The sequence below is a fragment of the Hippopotamus amphibius genome, chromosome 6, assembly GCF_030028045.1.
Source record: "Hippopotamus amphibius kiboko isolate mHipAmp2 chromosome 6, mHipAmp2.hap2, whole genome shotgun sequence".
Classification (NCBI taxonomy): domain Eukaryota; kingdom Metazoa; phylum Chordata; class Mammalia; order Artiodactyla; family Hippopotamidae; genus Hippopotamus; species Hippopotamus amphibius.
In genome coordinates, this window is record NC_080191.1 from 104,474,808 (window position 1) to 104,496,287 (window position 21,480).

The 21,480-nt window shown below is 37.2% G+C and overlaps 1 protein-coding gene and 1 non-coding gene across 17 annotated transcripts in view; one reads left to right on the top strand and one right to left on the bottom strand.

The window, feature by feature from the left end:
* The window catches only part of TBC1D5 (TBC1 domain family member 5), a 556,466-nt gene that overhangs the window by 353,620 nt on the left and 181,366 nt on the right, over positions 1-21,480 (bottom strand). The window contains exon 5 of one of the 16 annotated variants that reach the window (XM_057739454.1): positions 17,255-17,358. The exons of the other annotated variants lie outside the window; for them this stretch is intronic. The gene's annotated coding sequence lies outside the window, so the exon portion shown is untranslated. The remainder of the gene's footprint in view (positions 1-17,254; positions 17,359-21,480) is intronic. 16 annotated transcript variants of the gene reach the window in all.
* Positions 9,089-9,161, top strand: TRNAG-CCC (transfer RNA glycine (anticodon CCC)). The gene has a single exon. It is a non-coding gene; the product is annotated as a tRNA-Gly (tRNA).

Here is a 21,480-nt window from a genome sequence, read left to right on the forward strand (position 1 = left end):
CACTGAAATGACAGAGTAATATTACTTTACATAAAGATATCTCCTATAAGAAAAGCATATGTAAGAGCTTAAATGAACTATTTCCAGAGCACAATTATAAAAGGGGGAGAGGATACAGCATCGATATCTGTTACAGGTAGCATGCATTTACCACGATGGGTATATAACATCTTGGCTATAAAAGCAAGAAACTGATAGACGCTAAATTTTTGTAATTAAGAGAGTAATGGAACACTACCTGGGGAATTGGCAAAAACAAAAACAAAAAACCTTTTATTTAGAAATATTGGTAGCTAGAGGTAAAATTGATGGTCAGGAATAATGATGTTTTAAAGTCTTAATTATAAGGGATGGAAGGAGGTAGAAAAGGAGGCAGGAAGAATGAAAAGGTAATGAGGAAGAAAACAAAGACAAAGGATGAAGTTCCATTTTTAAATTCTGTCAATCCTGAATGCAAGACTGCTACATTGGACTTTAAGTTAATTAAGTATTAAAATCAATCATCTGAAAGTCTTAATATTTAATATTGGATAGATTGTATATCAAAGTAGTTTTATTATTTATTTACTCCAAACCTTTCCAGAATACTTCATCTGACAACAGGGGGTCTGTTTCTCACAAGATAAATGCATTTACAATGCCAAATAAATTATATATAAAAGCATTTGTCTTAATACATGTCATTCAATATTAAAAATCACCCATTGGTAAAATCCTGAAACCCTAATTCATTTTTACCAACCACACAATTATATTACTCAAGTGTTGTCTATTAAATAGGTACAGGACACAATGAGGGTTTACACACTCAGAACAATGGTCAAAAGAAAATTAACACAAATTTAATCCTTACCATTTCCAGGCTATTAGAACAAGAATTTTAGGGTAAAGAATCTGCTATAAAAATACTAGATTCACAAATGATACACATAATCAGAAACATGTAGAGTATATGAAAGGTTCACAGGTGGGGTTAAATATTTTATGTTACAAAATAGGAATATGTTTGGCCTTTCAATATCCAAATGCTATAAAGTAATAGAGAGTGGCAGTTGGGACCATATAAACAAGAGAACATTGAGCATTATAAAGAGTTAAAGTGTGCTGACAAAAAGCTCTCCAGGATGTATGCTCACGTGGCTCAGAGTTCTCTTGAACACATGCTCCTGACACAAAGACTGGGAAAGCAGCTCAGCCTAGTGACCAAACTTTTTGTTATTATAGCCTTCAGTTGTTACTACCTTACTTTTTTATGTACAGACACCACCTCTAGCCTTTACACTATGAGGGTAGCTTTTCATAAACTCAAGAGAACTATAACCACCAATTAGGAGTTCAGGAAGAATGAGCAAAACAGAAAATGAAAAGAGAAAACAGTCATAATAACTTGGTCAATTATATTAAACTGATGATCTTACGAAGAACAAAGAAAAGAAATAAACGGCTACTCTTCACATAAGCATCAAATCAAATCAAACGTTTTGGTCAAAAAACAGACAAAAAACATCTCTTTGGTGCAAGCCTGGGAGGCTGGAGGTGTTTTCAGAAGCCTATGAGCAACTGTGAGGAGATCCATCTGAAAGTCCATGGGGATCTCACATTCATCCCTTGGCTATTAGTAAGTGCTACTAAAAACAGCATTTATTTAAACAATAATAACAGCAAACACACAGCAATAATTAGGAAGCAGGCACTGCTTAGGCACTTTTACACTGAAAGCTCACAACTGCTCTGTGTGGCAGATGCTACTCATCACTCCCTTTTATGATCAGGCGACCACAGAAAAGTTAGGGAACTTACAGTCACAGAGCTGTTAGTGGTGAAACCACCTCAATATTAAACCAGGATTTACAGGATAAAAAGTTTTCTTTATTGTTATGTTAACTATAAAGTACAGGCAGACCTCAGAGATACTGCAGGTTTGGTTCCAATCCACCATAATAAAGCAAATATCACAACAGAGTCACAGGAATATTTTGCTTTCCCAGTGCACTGCAAAGTTATGTATATGCTATACTGTACTCTATTAAAAGTGTGCAATAGCATGTCTAAAGAATGTACATACCTTAATTAAAATACTTTATTGCTAAAACATGTTAACCATCAGCTGACAATACAAGGTTGCTGCAAACCCTCAAATCTGTTAAAAAAAACACCATTATCCGCAAAACATAATAAAATGAGGTATGCTTGTAATGCAAAGCATTCTAGTTTACTTTCCTCCCATGTGAGCTTTCCAAAATCTAGGATTAAAAGTTCAACAGGCACCTTATAGTTACAGGGTATATGTGCCCTCTCAAATCACTATCTGGGAACAAATGAATGTCTAGTGAGAAAAGAAAACAACAACATCCGTAGTAAGCTGTGGATGCAGACATAGTTTACATACACCTCAGCAAAACTGTAATTTATGAGTACGTCACACACTGGACCTTTGGAGTCACTATGAAACAGCCAAATTTGTAAATCATTTAAATGCTATGATTCATATTACACCAGTCACTGCAGTTCCAAGTAACATGACTGAGGGGAGGCCAGCGGTGCAGAAGCATCACCTGATCCTCTCTAGCCAAAGCAGCTTACACGAAAACATCTATACTTTCCTCCCTCCACAGTTTTATTCACACCTCCTTCCCTCCTGATGAGGCCTTTCCCATTCACGTTTCTAAATCCTAGGCATAATTTGAACATCCATCTTTTTCTCTGTGGACCAGAAGTACTGAATAATTTCTCCTGCTCCTCCACAACAGCACTGCCCTGATGTGATGGACCGCAGGAGCCTGTATGACAATATTCAGCAATAAATGATAGTAGTTCGAATATGAACTAAGTCTGATGTACCTTTCCGTCAACAGCATTAGTACAGATTTTTCTTACAGAGAGAACGTATGTAATGGGAGACTTCAGTAGAAAGTAAAAATTTTTAATTCAAGTTTTTGCTTCCCCTCTGTAGTGTGACCACTCCTAACCCCTTTATTGTCGATTTCATCTCTCACTTACACTCTGGCAATACCCTCCCCTAACTGGTCTCCCAGCTTCCATTCCTCCTTGCTGTTGTCCACACTGTTGACTGCCTTTCCAAAAAAAATCAAATTTTGTTCGGGCCATGTGCTCCTGGAGAGGTATCCAGTGGTGGAGTTATAATTGGTCTTAACCAATCATCATGGTCCCACTTGCTGTGTCAGACTGCTTGGGATGAGCCATTCGATGTGAATGGAAGTTGCCCAAGGGCTTCTAGAGGTTTTTCTCTCAATTACAAAGATGTATACTCTTCCTTGGAGTGGATTAACCAACCCAGATTCACCCAACCTCTAGCCACCTTGCTATAGGTAATAACAGACTCCTTATTGTATGACCCAATTAAGATCTCCTGCTACTGCCAGACTTCATGGCCTGAATACCCACCTCCAACAACCTACTACCACACAACATCCAATGCGCATTTTTTTCCATTGTAAACCGTTTCCCAATATACTTAGCATAAAATCCAAACTCTTGTAGAGAGGCCCTGAAACCAGACCCACGCCTAACCCTCTGACCCCACTCTCCCCTCCGTCAGGATGCACTGGCCACAAAGGACTTCTTTCTATTCCTTAAACAAAAATCCAGCTCAGCGCCACTTTAGGTCTCTGCGCAATCCTAGTTCCTCTGCTGGGACACTGCCCCTTAGTATCATTCAGATATCGGCTCAAATTCAGGTCAGTGCAGAAAGCTTTGCCTGGAGCATATCTAATCCACTGGCAAATCTTGTTGCTTCTACCTTCAAAATCAAATCAAGCATTAGGGCATTCTGTATCACGATCACCCTGACCCAGGTCACTGCCAACCTCGGCGTGGACTACTGAATTTCCTCCAATACGGTTCCCTGTTTCCAACCTGGCTGGTCATCTACCGTCCACTGACCCAAAAGCAGCCTGAGTGATCTAAGAGTTGACTCAGCTCGTGTCTCACCTCTGCTCAAAACTTTCCACAGCTCCTCACCTCACTCAGAAGAAAGTAAAAAGTCTCAGAGGACTCCACAGGATCTTGCCCCCAGTACTACTTTGAGCTTTTATCCTACAGCTCCCCCTACCCCTGCCACTCAGACAACCCAGCCCTTATGGCCTCTTTGCAGCTCCTCACATGTGCCAGGCAAGTTCTTGCCAGGGGCCTTTGTATAATACTTTCCTGAGTTCCTAAACACTTTCTTCAGGTATCCATCCTTAGAGATGCCTCACTGCCTTTCAACGTCCAGGCTCAAACGTCACCTCATCTGTTAGGTGACCCATGATCACAGGGCCACACTCAGCATACACCCTCCCTTACCTTTCATCCTATTACCCAGCTTTACTTAAAAACATGCAGCACTGCCTCACAGAGTACAAACTGATTTGTATTTTGTTGACTATGCATCACCCCCTATTACAAATTCTATGAATGCAAGGCTCTACCTATTTTATTCATTTCTGTATCTCCTGTACCTGGAACGTACCCTTATCTTTTTATTATGGCATTCCTGATGACGGTTTGGACGAATCCAATAAAGTGCAATGAGAGAAACCTAATTGAGTCCAAGTGAGTTACTAACTTAAATCAGTTTTTCAAGAATTCCTAGGTATATGTTAGGGATATATATTAGCACAAAATACATGAAAGAAATTAGAATTAAAGATACTTGAGAAGACAAATCCCATAAAACAGACTAGAAATTAGGAAGATCTTCTAATAAGAATTGCTCTAAAGAAGCAAGGACCTGTCCCTGTAGGTGAGAGACCCTGGGTCCTCTCTTGGGAGAGCCTGTGGCAGCTGAACAAACACTCGGTGGTGCTGCTCAGGACTTGCTCAGAAACACAGGATGGGAGAGGAGAGCCCAGGTTCCCTGTAGGCCAACAGGCTCTCGGATTCCCCCCAACATCCCCCCCCACCCTGCCACACACACACACAAACACACTCTTCTGCCATCTGTGCTCACCACACTGTACAGTGGTCAACTGTTCCCTTTAACCTTGCCCATTGGTTAGAAATGCTCCACAGAAGCCAGGGAAGACCAAAGACAGCAAGAAATCTGCATGTTTTACCCAACCTGTGATCCATGCTCTGTGAGTCCAGTCCATCTGCTTACGGAAAAAATAACCCATGTCTTGTTCAAGGCTGGAATCAGAAGGTGAGCTGCTAAATACACTGGTACAATGGGTGAGAACTGGCATAAGCCCTTGCATTTCAATTGTAAATGCTTAGATTTTGAGAAATTTCTGAGAAACTAGTAATATATTATCATTGTTATGTAAAATGCAAGCTTTACAAAGTTAGCCATCCCACAGATAAATAATAAAAGGACCATGCACAGGCCAATGATAAGAATATGTCATAAACCCATGACTGTGATTAATCAAATTAATGAAGTTCCTGACAAAAGTTAACCACTAGAACTTCTAAGTTTCCTTATGTAAATTACTACTACTACTAATAATAATAAGGAATAGTATTTCAATGATAAGAATAGAGTTTGAAAGTATTTTAGAATAACATCTGGTTTATATTCGACATCAAGTAGATGATATCTTGTGGCTAATCTTTTAAGTCAATTTTATTAAAAACACCCAAACACAGAGAAGTTATGCTATACAACTAACTCTATATCTACTCTTGTTTTGAAAGATGGTTTTACTTTTACTTCAATTATCTCAATTATCTTTCTCTTCAGAAGAAATTAAATTCTAGCTAAAAGATGGCATTTTGTAATAAAAGACAAATTTCTCTATTTGCTTATTTCATGTAAGACCTATCTCATGGCTAACATGATAATTAAATAAGATCACGTGTGCGAACACATACCAAAAACTGCAGTGGAACCAGGGTTCTTTGTTGTAGTTTACTGACAATAATAATCAATATTAATATTTTTATAAGACAGCAGATGTATGAGCAACTACATCTTTTTAAGCTTATATTGATACTTCAACTAAATAAAACTGGTACAGACTGTAAATGGAGAGCAAAGAATTATCTGGAAGAGGGAGGAAGGGAAACGTCCCATGCGAGGGCTCAGGGGAGACGCAGGACGAGCATGCTCCATTCAGAGTTCTAAGGAGTCGGGCTGGGCTCAGCCTGGTTGATAATCAGGTTCAGGAAGTAGGTGGAGACTTTTGTATAAGGCATGGCGTACAGACCACACTAAGATCCTGAGCTGTTTCCTGAGGGCAGTGGAAGCTACTGAGTAACTTTAGGTAAAGAGGAGGGGAACACAGGCTGCAGCTTCTCCACATTTACTCCTCCTTCAGCTACACCAAACTGCACCCCTCAAACTTCCATACGTACGGCTCCTCCACCTGGCATTACTTTCCTCGTCTCCTTTGCTTAACCGACTGCTACCTGTCTTTATGATTCAACTCAAAAGTCCCCTTCCCCCAACTTGCTTCAGATGCCCAATGACCTCATGTATAACTCCACACTAACCCGAACCATTCTTTAGTATAATGGTTGGTTTTCCACTAGCCTCTGCTCTTTCTAAGGACAGAGGACGTGTTTTATTCACCTATACTCCAAGGTACTAATATACAAGCACTTGCAAAAATCATTTATTCAATGAATCAACAAAACCCAAGACACAATTTAGTATAATTCCCAGATATGACGACTAATTGAGCTATACTTGCTCCAACATGTAAGCATACAAACTGAAACGATTTAAAAGAGCCTCAGAGTATGTCATAGGAACAAATACTGCATTACGTTACACTGAACTACAAAGAGCTGAGCTACGCCCCATACTGTACAATATGACCTAAAACACTCATTTAACAAATACATACTGAACACCTACTAGGGGCCAAGTACCACAGCACTGATCCTCGTACGAAAGGCACATGCAATAAGCAGTGAGCTTAACTCTATATTACTACTTGGTGAAAATCACCACGATGATACTGTATGTTACAAACCACTGAAATGTAATACTAACTTTCAGTCATAACTTTGGACATTCTCACATCAGATAACAAACTAGATTACTTAGAATGTTTTCTTTTTCCACAAAATCAAAAATCTTTCTGAAATGTCAGCCTTGAACATCGTAAAATTACGCAGAATAACGAGGAAACAAGCTTCTAGTGCATATAAATATGAGAGCATATTAGACTGCGTTTAATTACCAGTTCAAACAACAACCTGATCTAACCTTTGACAAGTAAAATAAATGTTCTGAATAATTTAACTAAAAAAAAACATTTGCTGTTAATGCCGCTTATAGCAAGAGCTGGAAGGAGAAGGGGAAGAGAGATGACGAAGGGAAGAGAGGGGAGATGGGATTTTTTTAATTAAGGTTGAGATCTGCAACTATTCTTTGAGACATGATTTTTTTTCAATGAATTCAATTCACATAAAAGGGCAAAGTCAGTTGAGCAAAGTTGCTTTATAAACACTCAGATAAAGTAACAGTTATAGCTGATTAGAGAGCCCATACTTTCAGTCAGTAAAAATCACTAGACTATCATGGGGACATGAAAAATAAGTACACATGAATTAGGGCATGACTGCCCCCCTTCATTCAAGGAGCTCAAAATTTAGTGAGAAAAATGCTGAGAAAATAAGCTGCAAGACTTAGCATTAATTAATTGAAATGATTAAAATACAGGAAAAACATAGATGCCCACTTAAATTTGAAATTTAGAAAAATAACAAAAGTAGTATCTGGAACATGCTTATACTAAATGTATTCATTACTTATCTGATTATGCATCCTGTATTTTATCTGACAACCCTACTAGTAGATAAATGAAGATCAGTATTTATGGGAAAATATGTGGTATGGCCACTACAGGAGCTTTAGAATTAAATGAGACCCAAACTCTCAAAGGTGAGATACCCAAAGAACTCACCCTCAAGCAGGAAAGAGTGGTTCTTCCAGAGCTGCTATCTGATTGCTTATGGGAAAGACCAAAATATACTGCACAAATGGAAAGCCCCAGCCCCACCGGAACTTGTTTTTCAACTGTCCTAAGAAAAGAAGCTGTAAAAAAATACAATACCAGGGACTTCCCTGGTGGCGCAGTGGTTAACGCTCAGAGTTCCCAATGCACGGGGCCTGGGTTAGATCCCTGGTCAGGGAACTAGATCCCACATGCGTGCCACAAATAAGAGTTCTCATGCTGCAACTAAGAGTTCTCCTGCCACCACTAAGGAGCCGGAGAGCTGCAACTAAGGAGCCTACCTGCCACAACTAAAACCCGGCACAACCAAGTAAATATCTTTTTTCTTTTTTTAAAGTAATACAATAATAAACGAATGAACAAACTTCTTAATGGAAATCATCAGCTATTAAATGACAACAAAATGAAACATCCTGACAAAAAACCAAGAGCCACTGAGGACACTATTGAGTGGAAACAGAGTATGGGACTCTTATATTGAGATTATTATCTTTACTCCTGAGAGGAGGTGCATTTAGAAATAAAAAATCCAAAGAAAATTGAACTTTGTTAATTTGTTGAGACCACTCTTATTCAAATATATAATCTTTTTATTTGTGTACTATAAATAAAATGTCAATAAACTATGATTGATACTACACAAGAATCTAAGGTGTGATAAGCTCTTAATGTAACCTTAAATCTTAAATAGTTATTCAATAGTGCATAATGTGAAGACAAGTTATAGTCCATATGAAAACTGCCAATTTAATTGATCAGTGACTTCAAAAAGGACTAGCTTATTTGCTCATGTAGTAGAAGCTTCCATATACTCTGGCACAAGAACTAAGAAGCCTCAATATGAATGTGAAAATATTTCAATTATAATAGAAGATCATCCTTATTAATAAAGGCAAGAAAAACTCCAATTCCCCAACTTGATGACATATAAATATATATAGATTTCATATAATTTATAACAGAAAATGACAATCACTTAAAATATTAAAACTCACCATAAAACAATGAATATGACTTGAGGGTTTCTCTCAGAATCTTTGATATCCATGTTGACTGTAATTGTTCCATCTTTACCCAAAAGACATATAACTTCTGTGTGTGTTCTAGCACCAAAGCCATTTAGATGTCCGTGTAAAAACACTGATATATATACGCAACTTAAAAATGTAAACACTGAGACTTCCCTGGTGGTCCAGTGGGTAAGACTCTGCACTCCCAATGCAGGGGGCCCAGGTTCAATCCCTGATCAGGGAACTAGATCCCACACGCATGCTGCAACTAAGATCCCGTGTGCTTCAACTAAGACCTGGAGCGGCCAAAATAAATAAATATATATATATTTTTTCTTTTAATGTAAACATTATAGGCTCTCATAATGAGAATTAAAATGTTTAGGTTTCACTTTTATGAGAGGTAAATTTCAATCACTGACAAAATGGAAGATGGATAAAGCAAGGGCTAAGTATAAAGACAGAAGGCAATACACAGCGCTCACATAGTATCGATGTCACAAACACTAAGCAAAAATTTCAAGACTTTAAGGCATACTGAAAAACAAAATAATTCCATGAACTCCAAGCAGAGCAAACGAACGCCTGAAAGGGTTTATGAAAGGGTACAATTAACAAAACTGTACAAATACACAGACAGTAACGTAGGTACACAGGGACTACAGAGGAGCTACACAAACTGTATCCCAATCAACAGTGAATTTCACCAGCAAAAACAGATACCTCTTCTTCCTGAGTATATGCTTTAGGCAGAAGATAGCAGCACACTAGCTCCAAAATTTCATTGAATACCACAATAAAATGTTTAACAGTACATTAAATTAGACATCTATAATTACTGCCATACTGATTTAAATGAAATCATTGTATAATTTTTTAAAACTTTGATAAGTTATTCCTAAACTTTAGTGAACAATTTAAAAGTACACTGCAAACTTCACGCCATGCTTTCCTATTTGTAAAACAATGACACAGTCATCTGGAATTACAATGTATTATTTATATGCTTAAGGAGATAGATACCTGAAGGCTCTGAAAACTCTTTAAGGCCTGGAAATTCTGTCCTAATTTCTAATGGGAATAAATGGGATCAAGCAGCTTAAGTGTTATTATTATAAAGTAATTTTTCTCCCATAAAAATAGAGGCTTTCAAAATCAGATGATAATTCCCCCCACAAACCCAAATATACTCACTTTTATGTAAATACATTTTTACAAAGTCTTCCTTAGCAAAGAAATGCTTTTATACCATAACTTTTAAAACTATAAATGTATATTTTAAATTTCTAGGATTTTAAGTCCTACAGAATCAAGTAAAAGATTAAGATGGCCAATTATTTTTAATATAGTAGGACGATTCTGCTCAAGTTGTGTAAAGCTCTAAGTTTTTGCCAAATATCTCAGAAAGGTCAATACTTACTGAAATGTCGTAACTGAATATAAGTGGTCAAAGCAGTAAACTTGCATAGTTTAATTATAAAATACACTTGTATGATCTATTCTCCTCCTCATATTTCAGAAACGAATACTCTGCTTTCTAAAATAATATGGATTATTTACATATAGCACGTACGTGCCTTGGAACACCAGCATTATTCCTCACAAAATCTTTCTAGTGATTTACTGACAGACAGCCTTAGCACCAAAAGAAAAAAAGTATGAAAACGTTACTACTAGAATTTAATATTGGACATGGTGACTGAAATTCTTGATATATTTCTTTAAACCATCTCATTTCGAGAATAATTTTATTAAGTACTCTATAGAAGTCTGGGCAAAATAACAATTATGAGCCCATATGGCAGGGTTCATACATGTATCTATAGTTAAATAAAAAAACAAATATAAAAATGGATCATAAAACAATTTTCATTAGAAGCATGTGAACACAAAGCTAAATTTTAAGATATACTTTAACATTTAATGTAACCTTATTTTGACGACAAATCTAGTAATTTTATTAGATTTTAAAACTTTTAAAGTGAAATTTTAAAAGTAAAATCTCTGGATCAAATCCTTTGCCCATCTTTAAGTCTAATAAAGTACTGTCGAACTCCTATCCAAAGTCGCTGTTCTAAATTCCGTGTTAGAACTTCCCTGGTGGTGCAGTGGTTAAGAATCCGCCTGCCAATGCAGGGGACACAGGTTCCATCCCTGGTCTGGGAGGATCCCACATGCCACAGAGCAACTAAGCCTGTGCTCCTCAACTACCAAGCCTGCACTCTAGAGCCCACGAGCCACAAATGCTGAGCCCGCACCCCTAGAGCCAGTGCTCTGCAACAAAAGGTACCACACTGAGAAGCTCATGCACCACAATGAAGAGTATGCCCCGCTCGCCGCAACTAGAGAAAGCCCACGTGCAGCAACGAAGACCCAACACAGCTAAAAGATAAATAAAAATTTTTTTAATTAAAAAATAAAAATAAATAAAAAATAAATTACATATTGATGTGGGAGAGTCCCTAGTTCTTAGTATCATAAGCCATTTCACTTTTTGTCAATCTGAACAATATGAAATGGTATCTCATTGTGTTTTTATATAACTAGCATCTCCTTGACTACTTGATTGAAAACTTTTTCATCTGTTGTATTAGTCAGGGTTCTCTAGGGAAACAGAACCAACAGGAGACCATATATACACACACACACACAGAGTATATATTTATATAAAAACATATATAGAGATTTATTATAAAGAAATGGGCTCTCATGATTATGAAAACTAGAAAGTTCAATCATCAACATGGGCTAGCAGGCTGGAGATTCAGGAAGAGCCAATGTTCTCGCCTCTCAGACAGGAGGAGACAATTCTGGTTTGAAGGCAGGAAGACATGGTGATGTGTATGAAATCCAAGTCATTGAACTGTAGAATTCCTCTTGCTTGGGGGAAAGCTCAACCTTTTGTTCTATTCAGGCCTTCAACTGAGTAGACGAGGCCCACCCACATTGTGAGGGACAATCTGCCTTCTACCCATTTAAGTATTAATTTCATCCAAAACACCCTCACCGAAACACCCACAATGCTGTCTGAGCAAATACTTGGTCACCCCATTGCCCAGTCAAATTGACAAATAAAATGAACGATTCACATCTGTTTAGTGGCCATGTGGGTCTCCTTTTCTGAGTGCTGCCAGTTCATATCTTTTCCCCAATTCTCAACTGGGTTGTCTTTTGCTTAATGATTTATAGAATTTTTTAAAAATCATGGATATATAATAATTCTTATACAGTACTGAAAAACAAAAATATATTATTATTTATGTACACTTTAAACAGTCCCCATATGGTGAATTATATTGCAGGATGCATTCTGAAAAAAAACTGATCTAAAGAAAACCACATTTTCCCTGCCCACGTGTGGTACAATAGACTATGTTCCTGAACAAGAGAGGAACAGAAATGATTACGATAATACTGTGTTCAATGTCTTTCTCTGTGCTAAGAAATGTATGCAGAACTGATGATTACTAATATTTAACTGAATGCTTACTAAATGCCAGACACTATGCTTTATGATATTATGCCATTCAATCTCCTCAGCAATCTTATCAAACAGTGGCATTATTATCCCTATTTTGTACAGATCACAGGTGGCAGATCTCAGCCCAAGGTCACACACCAAGTGGCTGGGACATGAATTCAGACATCTTTAGAAATTCATTGCAAGATGTCCCTCCTGGCTTCCCACCATGGACAGTGGCAGTGGGAAAGGAACCTGAGGGAATAAAGAATGAAGAGAAGCAACATCTTGATGCTAGCAATCTGTCAGGAAGCAGAACATGGAAACTACACAGACCTTGTAATAAAAGACAGACTGTCACAGCAAAGGAGCCGTATTTAAAGAGCTCTAACTTTAAGAGTTCAAGGGATAATTACAAGGAACTAAAAAGACTTCATGGAGAAAGCGAACTTATCTGTGACAGGCTTTGAAGGAAGAGTAACATTTTGACTGGCACAGATGGGTGGAGAGAGCGGAACAGAGGTCAACTCAAGAAAGACTGTCCCAAAGGCAGCGAAATGAACAGCAAAATAGTAAATGCCTAGGTTTACAAAAGGGAAATCTGCAATGAGAAAAAGGCAGCTGAAAAACAGACATATAATATTATATCACATGAAGTGCAAATTATTAACAATAAAGCTTTATATTTAAATAGTACTCTGCATTTTACAAAAACATTTACATATACCATGTGATATCAACACGTGTGATACTGTCCTTGAGGGGATGAAAATCGGTTATTAGGGCAGGAGTGGGGGGAAATCTTAGATATTACAATGGCTTATGGCCCTCCAACAGGCCACAGTACATAAACAGATACGCAGTGTACCTATGCACATCTGTGGTATTAAAACTTCACTGGGAAAGGGAGATGATTAGGGGGACATTTTTTTAAAGATTTATTTAAGGAAGCAATAATGAAAAAAAAATTGACAAATACTACCTTATTTGGTAATCCCAACCATCTAGCGGGTAAGAAGGGTAATAGTCCTCTTTTTAAAAAGCATATTAGAAAAATAAAACTGGAAGAGTTGAATGAATAAAAGAGAGCATCAGGTAGTTCACAGCAAAATGAAATGTTACTGTGCATACGAATATGTGTGTGTGTGTGTGTGTGTGTGTGTGTATAACATAAAATAATATGCAACCTCACTCATAATTAAAGAATTAAAGAAACATCAACTAAAAAAATTAGATGTAATTCTCATCAAATTTGCCAAATAAAAAAAGGTGGATAATACCTAGTGTTGATAAGGATGTGGAGAAATATGCATTTTGATTTTGATTAACTTGATTGTAGAAGCGCAAATTTTTGAAAAGCAATCTGGCAACAACTATCAAAATTACAAATGCATATACCCTTTGGTTCAGCAATTCTACTGTGAGGAATTTATCCTACTGACATACCCTTTAGCCAAATCCATGCAGAAAGAGGTTGACTGTAACAGCCAAAAACTGTAAACAACCTAAATATCCATCAATAAGGAAGTGCTTTTATAAATTTTGGTAATTCAGAAATCGAATAACGCAGAGGCATTAAAAGTGTAAATTCACTGATGAAGAAAATGTACAAAGGATACTGAAATCAGCAAGTAGCGGAGTATATACAGCATGACCCCGTTATTTTGTAAAAACATATAAACATACGCTTGCTATGCATGAGGATTCTTCGGTTTAGAGCGTTGTGTTTGCTTTTAAAAAATTAAAACATGAGACTATATACTATAAGAAAATTTGCTTATAAAAGCATTAAAATGATTTGTCCAATTGCACACAATTAGGAACTATTAATAAAATTCTATTCTTTTGACTCATAATCAACTTTATATTTCACATTATATTACTTGATAAAGCTTACCACTATTCAGAAAAATCCATTTGGTTAACTAAATATGGTAATGTCTGTGGCTGCATAATGCCTACTGAAATATAAATACACCTAGCAGGTACTCAATACCTTTCATGGCCTACCCACATCTATCTTTCTAATCTTCTTCTTATCTTTTCATTCTCTAAAGATATTCAGTTTTCTCTCTCTCTTTCTTTATTTGGGCAACTAGCCTTGGTCAAGGGAAACCTATCCCAACCCACTCCTCTCTCTGAAACCCTTTCAAAAAAAAAAAAAAAAACTCTTCTATTATCATGGTTTAACAAAGACTAGATAGTAAATATTGTCAAATTAATGAATACATATCCAACAGACCCGATCCCACTAATCACTTCTCAAAGTTCATCTCGAATGTTCCAGTCTCTCTGAAATGTTTCCTAACTCCTTTTCATTCAATTTTAAACTGTTAAATTGAATAAATTCAGAAACTGGATCATTTAAAAGTCAGTCCCCTATTCCTACTTCGAATGGGAAAAAAGTAAGCAAACCGGGAGGTTTCTTTCTTCTAAGAGAAGGAAAGGGGAAGAAGCGCCCAGAGAAGAATAGCCCCCAGAAGGCACCAGTACAGTGCTTTCCCATTTCTGCAACGGCCTACCATCGCTGACACCAAGGACAGAGTCACAGTTTCCAGGCTCAAACTGAGGAAATGTCTTTACTAAGTATCTGACTTTAGGTATATTAGTTAACTCTCTGTGACTCAGCACCCTCAGTGTAAACTGGGAAATATACACTTTGTAGGTTTTGTGAGGATTCAACAAGGATCCCCAAGGACTTAAACACCTGACATATCCGTAGTCAGCACTCGAGAAATGTCAGCTCTTATTGTTACTTCCAACCCGTCACACTGTCACTGGTCTGATGGATATAGTTACCTAGTTATGCGATTAGAACAAGATTAAAAACAGGATGGTACTGACAGTTCAAAAACACAGATCCGCTGAGTGTCCCATTAGATTTGTTCACTACCTTATACATTAACATTAGATTGTCATGTTTTCTCAACATGTCTCTTGAGGAAGGAAAGATGGTAGTAAGCAGAAATTGGAGAAAGCAGGGGCAGCACAGGTGTAACATACATTCAGTTGAATAAATACCTGTTCGACCCTCCCCTGTGCCAGAAGCTCAGTGAGAAGATGACCATCTCATGGCAAACAAGACAGTAAAAGTCTCTGCCCTCAGAGAATTTATATTCTAGGTGAAGACAAATACTAAATCAAGCATAAAATATAGTTCATGTAGTATCACATGTTATGAAGAAAATGTAAAGAGGATGAGGAAACAGAATGATGGGGCAGGACTAAGAGCTTATTTGGCAGCTGGGAGCCTATATGAGAAAATGTAGTCTTAGAAGGCCCCAACCCAGAAAGTGTATAATTCAACAGGAGCAAGCGTATAAACGCACACTTTATCTTCAGACTCAAAATACCAACCACGGTGGGGTGAGGTGCGGGGAGAGGGGTGGGGCGGCGCTGATGGCTACAACCAAGCTCATCAGGAACAGCAAAGTAACTACAGCTCATTCCTCTCTCTTTGGGGGAAGTGATTATAATTTAGATTAAAGGAACAAGAAAGGAAGTACAGTATTTTAAAAGGAAGAAGCATGGAAATTAACCCTTCCCCTCACAGCCTCTTCATTCTCTAGTTCCCCAAGGCACTCTTTTTTTTCTCCCTTTTTGGCTGTGTTGGATCTTCGTTGCTGTGTGCAGGCTTTCTCTAGTTGTGGCAAGCGGGGGCTACTCCTCCTTGCGGTGCACGGGCTTCTCATTGCGCTGGCTTCTCTTGTTGCGGAGCATGGGCTCTAGGCACATGGGCTTCAGCAGTTGTGGCTCAAGGGCTCTAGAGCCCAGGCTCAGTAGTTGTGGTGCACGGGCTTAGCTGCTCCGTGGCACATGGGATCTTCCCAGACCAGGGTTCGAACCCGTGTCCCTTGCATTGGCAGGCAGATTCTTAACCACTGGTGCCACGAGGGAAGTCCCTCCAAAGGCACTCTTGCATATTTCAATGTCAGGCATAAAATATTATTCATCAGCCAAATCTTTTACCTGAAATACTTGTATCTTCTTGGAAACTAAGTGGACAAAAATCTCCTCCAATTATTTACCTAAGTTCAAAACATTCTCAATTTTTTCCGGAAGTAAATTCATTTTCTATATTCCAATAATACCTAAATCTATTTTTACCTTACAATTAAAAGATAAAATATTTAAGACAGGGCACTAGCTTATGTGACCTATTAATGCCAATATATAAAGAAAGCGAAAATATCAAAGCTTGAAACCAAATTTAAAAAAGTATAAATATCATTAATTAAATCCAAGACCTCTAGTTGCTTTTGAGTAAATGACAACCACTGAAGGTCAGGAGCTCCTAGCCCAGTGCCTGGCACATCAAGTCCTAATAAGAGAGAACTAAAGGGGAGGGTGAACACGTGAATGAGCTGGGGAAGGAAAATTCTGGTGCCAACTCACCCAATCTCTGCTTCATGAGGCACAAAGGCAAAGCAAAATCTAAGTCTGTTCTTTCACTGATTAAAAACATTGCCCTTCCTAAAAATGATTTTAGTCAGAAACTGCTAATGGCCAAGTGTGGCCTGGATACATGTATTTATAACAGAGTCAGTACAGAAGAGAGTTTGTGAACTGTCTAATAACACCCTTAATGGTTACCAGCCCTCTCAGCTGTGGATGTAAAACACAAAAGAAAGTTTAGTCAGCTCTAGAAATTCTTCTGGATTTTGGTTTCATGTATCAATGGTACTATGCTTATGTTATTGTACTTTTGTTTCCAGAACAATTTATAAAACGCATAAATCTGTAAATCTAGGAGCTCAGTGTATGTGTTCCCCTCTCTCCCCACCCCCTTCCACACATACACACACTCCTCTTCATTTTACTTCACAGTGAAGTACCTTTATAAAATAGAACTTCTAAAACATGATACTATCTTTTACCTGTATAACCGAGATCAACACTGTACTTCCTTAAGCCCGTGGTGAAGTTTTCTACAGCAATGGTGAGGGGAAGTAGATGGGAGTTAGTATACAGACTCTCTTCCCTAAAGAAATAGAGCAAAAGTAAAAGATGGAAATGAGGGCTCCCTATTCTAGAATTAGTACAACTGCACAGAATTAAATAGCGTACTTTAGAAATTTTCCATCTTTCAGGATACTAAAGCATTATTTCTAACACCTTAGGTGAAGAAATTTAATGACTGATGCAAAAATCTTAAACTTCTCAAAAAATGTCTTCATTAATGGAAAACCAGTTTGATGCATAAAAGATAGCTCTTAGGATAGAAGCATGTCTCCTATCTAAACATTATTAAGTGTATATGGATATAGGTCAGAGGATAAGGAAAATTTAACTAGAACAGAAAATCTGATTCAGATTCAAATTAACATCTTCCCCTTACCTCTTCCTTCTGGCAGTACTTGTAAAACCTGTAGCAACAAACTATCACTTCATTAACTTCCCATAAGACACTGGTTTTCTCTAACACCTCACAATGCTTCTGAGATAGCATATCTGACATAACACCTCCACTTCTCTCCCACATTTAACAAGACAAAGAAAAGGAAGAAAGAGAGTAGACAACATTGGTGTTACAAGTGTGAGAATGCAACCCTTTGTGAACATTCAAATTAACTATAGAGCTCAAACCATTTTCACTACTTTCCCAAATTGGCATCTGACATGTTCTGAGTTTTCCCTTTAAAGTAATTAATACACTGTAGGGTCATTCATTTTATGTTAACTGATGGCAATCATTAACTAATGGTAGAAGAACTAGTCCCATTAAAACTAAATGTAACTAAAATAAAGCACAGTCATTAAAAAACCCACGGTGATTGTTTAATCAAATAAAGCTGAGTAATCAAATGTGGTCTTTGAAAGTGTCTATTTTTATTATTTACCTCAATAGGATCCCTCAAAGAGGAAGTAAATGGTTAAGTTTTCAATTCAACTACCCAATATCAAACTTGCTTGACTGTGTAACAACATAATGTTTAAGCTTTCTTCAGTGATGGTCTTAAAATGAAGATGTAATTGATTAGTTCTACCTGCTTTGTAATAATACCCAGAATCATGCATAGTGACCTACATGCAAAAACATGCAAAATTTTCAGGTTTGAGCCACGAATTAACTCTGGAGATCTGGAAGTTCACGTCTTTCTCTCCAACCAAATCTATTCACAAGGCCACCTCCCAACAGCTTTATTTCACTGCTTCTCAGTGTCTGTGTACCTGGGGACAAGCATTGAGAAGGTAGGAATCAGCCCATATACTGTGCTTTCATGGCCCTAAGGACAGGTACGTTTGCACGTGACGCTTAGTAAATTCTAGTTGAAAGGCATTTGACAATACAATTGCTGAAAAATTCAATGTTCGCCCTGCATGAGAAATCTCATGCCTTGTACCTTATGATTTCAGCAGTGCCATGTGTGCTGTGATAGTTAGGGGCCTGTCAATGTTTCCATTATAAACTCTGGTTTTCAGAGGTTTGTATCTTGGCCTATAAAAATAGATTCCGGTCTGTAACTTGGCATAGAAAGTACTGGTATCAGCCCAAGAGAACATTTTTTGTTCCAATGATTAAAATAAAAATCTGTTTAGTAGTTTTAAGTTAAGAGAGTGTTAAAAAAAAAGGCTGGGGGGAGTATAGAATGTTTTTAAAAATACACAAAAAACCCAATGCTCTGTTTTTCACTCACTGCTTCATTTTAGATTTTGAAATGATTAACACAATATAAACCAATGATACTGCGTAAATAAAAAACCCAAAAAGGGTTTTAATTAAAAACACTATGGTGGATATCAAAAAAGAAAAAAAAAAGATAAATTTTTAAACAACTACATATGTAGTATCTCAAATAATCCCTACATTTAAAGATTGTCCAAGTACTCACTGACAGTAAACTAACACTATTTCAAAGATATGTTTTTCCAGATATGTAAAAATTACTTTTTAATGAATCACTAAAATGTAGATTTACATCAGATTAGTGGAGACGATCTTCAATTCTATCCTCAATTTATGCAGCAAGAAGTTTCTAAAACATGTTATAACTTAAATGTAAGAAACTCTGAAGTAGTCTTATATACTGTTTAAGTTTTGTGGGGGGTTTTTTTCTAGCTAAGCATAGATGTTTCCTTCAAAAATATAATGCTGTTATATACCACTGCTGCATCTTTAAAAGAAAACATTTTTGAAGCAATAAACTGTATCTGCTAAAGGGGGTATACTTTCTGTATACTGTCTGTACAACTGTCATGGAGGATAATTTGGAAATAACTATCAAAATTATATATGTATACATATACACTCATACACACACACACACACACTTTGACCCCGAAATTACATTCTTAGGAAATTATGCTATGAATATACCTGTATATACGTGAAATTATATAGATATAACTTATACACACAATAATATTCCTCACAGAATTTTTGAAACAGCAAAACCAACTTACACGTCCATCAATTGGGGACTTGTTAAATAAGTTACTTACATGCATACAGTAGTATTACCAGCTAGCTATTAAAAAGGAATAAAGAAAAAAACAAAGAAACATTATATTGATACCGAAAGACTTCCAAGTTATAATAAGTGAAAACAGAAAGGTCCTATGTTACTATCTGTAGAAGTTGAAAAAGAAGAGGGAAGAATAATATACGTGTGTATATATTTAGAGAGAGAGAGAGCTGTATATGCTTTTGCAAACATAAAACATTTCTAGAAAGACACACAATAAACCAACAACAGAGATCAATGGTTTCCACAAAAATAATGTAATAATTTTGGGCGGCATTCCTAATCAAAGCCTCAGTATCAGATAACATAACCAAACTCAGGGGAGAAAGAAAAAATAACTCTAAGCTTGTATAACTACTGAACACAATAAAATTGGGTACTATACCTATATTCAGCCCAGTGGTTCTCAAATGTTAGTGTACACCAGAAAAACCCAAGGTCTCATTAAAACAAAGATTCCTGGACTCCACCCTCAGAATTTCTCATCAATAGGTAAGTCTGAGCTGCTGGCCCAGGGACCATACTTTTTGAATATCTGTTCTAGATAAATGACTACCTGTTCAAATTGTGCATAAAGACCCACCTGGTACAACATTATCATCTAGTTATTACTGATAATATTTCGATATTAATGCTTGTTTTCTTAAAACGAGAAGTCTGGGTGGTGAGGGTGGACGATGATTTAGATTATTCTAAACAAGGTGGAATAAAAGGGGAGAAGATTGACAAGGAATTCCGTTCTATCGTACTTTTAAACTTAGCCTTCCATCTCCATTTCTGCCACTAGATGGAAACCAGTACAATGATTAGCTGTCAAATTGCAGGCATAAATTGAAAAATAGGAAAATAAACTGAGGTGAAAATTATGTCACATGGTATTAACTACAAAGAGACACACAGCTGTGGGTCCCTATACTGACATATTTCTTTTTGTTTATGACTATATTTATTTTTCGACTAATTTGTAGGTGTCAGTAGCCATTGGGCTATAAACCATATCAACTTCCAACAGAGGTGTCACGGGTGGATTTACGACCCCTCAACATTTATATGTTTAAGTCCTAATCCCCTGGGGTCTCAGAGTGGGATCTTATTTGGAGACACAGCAACATGGAGGAAAGTTAGAATGACATTATTGAAGTGGGCCCTCAAGCAATATGACTGGAGTTCTCATCAAAAGAGGAAATCTGGGCACATACAGAGGGAAGATGATGTGAAGACACAGGAAGAAGACGGTCATCTACAATCCAAGGAGAGAGGCCTGGAATGCATCCTTCTCCAGAGCCCTCAGGTAGGAACCAACCCTGCTAACACCCTGACCTCAGAATTCTAGCCTCCAGAAATGTGAGACAGAGTATTTCTGTTGCTTCAGCTACTCTGTGATAACTTTGTTATGGCAGCCCTACCAAACCAATACAGGACCTTTCTGTTTCCTTTTTTCACTTTAAAAGGATGAATGACTTACCGTAAGTAACATACTGTGTCAAACCCTTAGATTACAAAAATGAGTAATATTTGCCCTCAAGGAGCTTACAGTTTAATGGTTTATTACTTAATAAGACATGAATGTTCACTATTCATTAATAACATTTCAGCAGCTTTTTCAGAGTTTATCGATGCTTGATTCAATGAGTCAC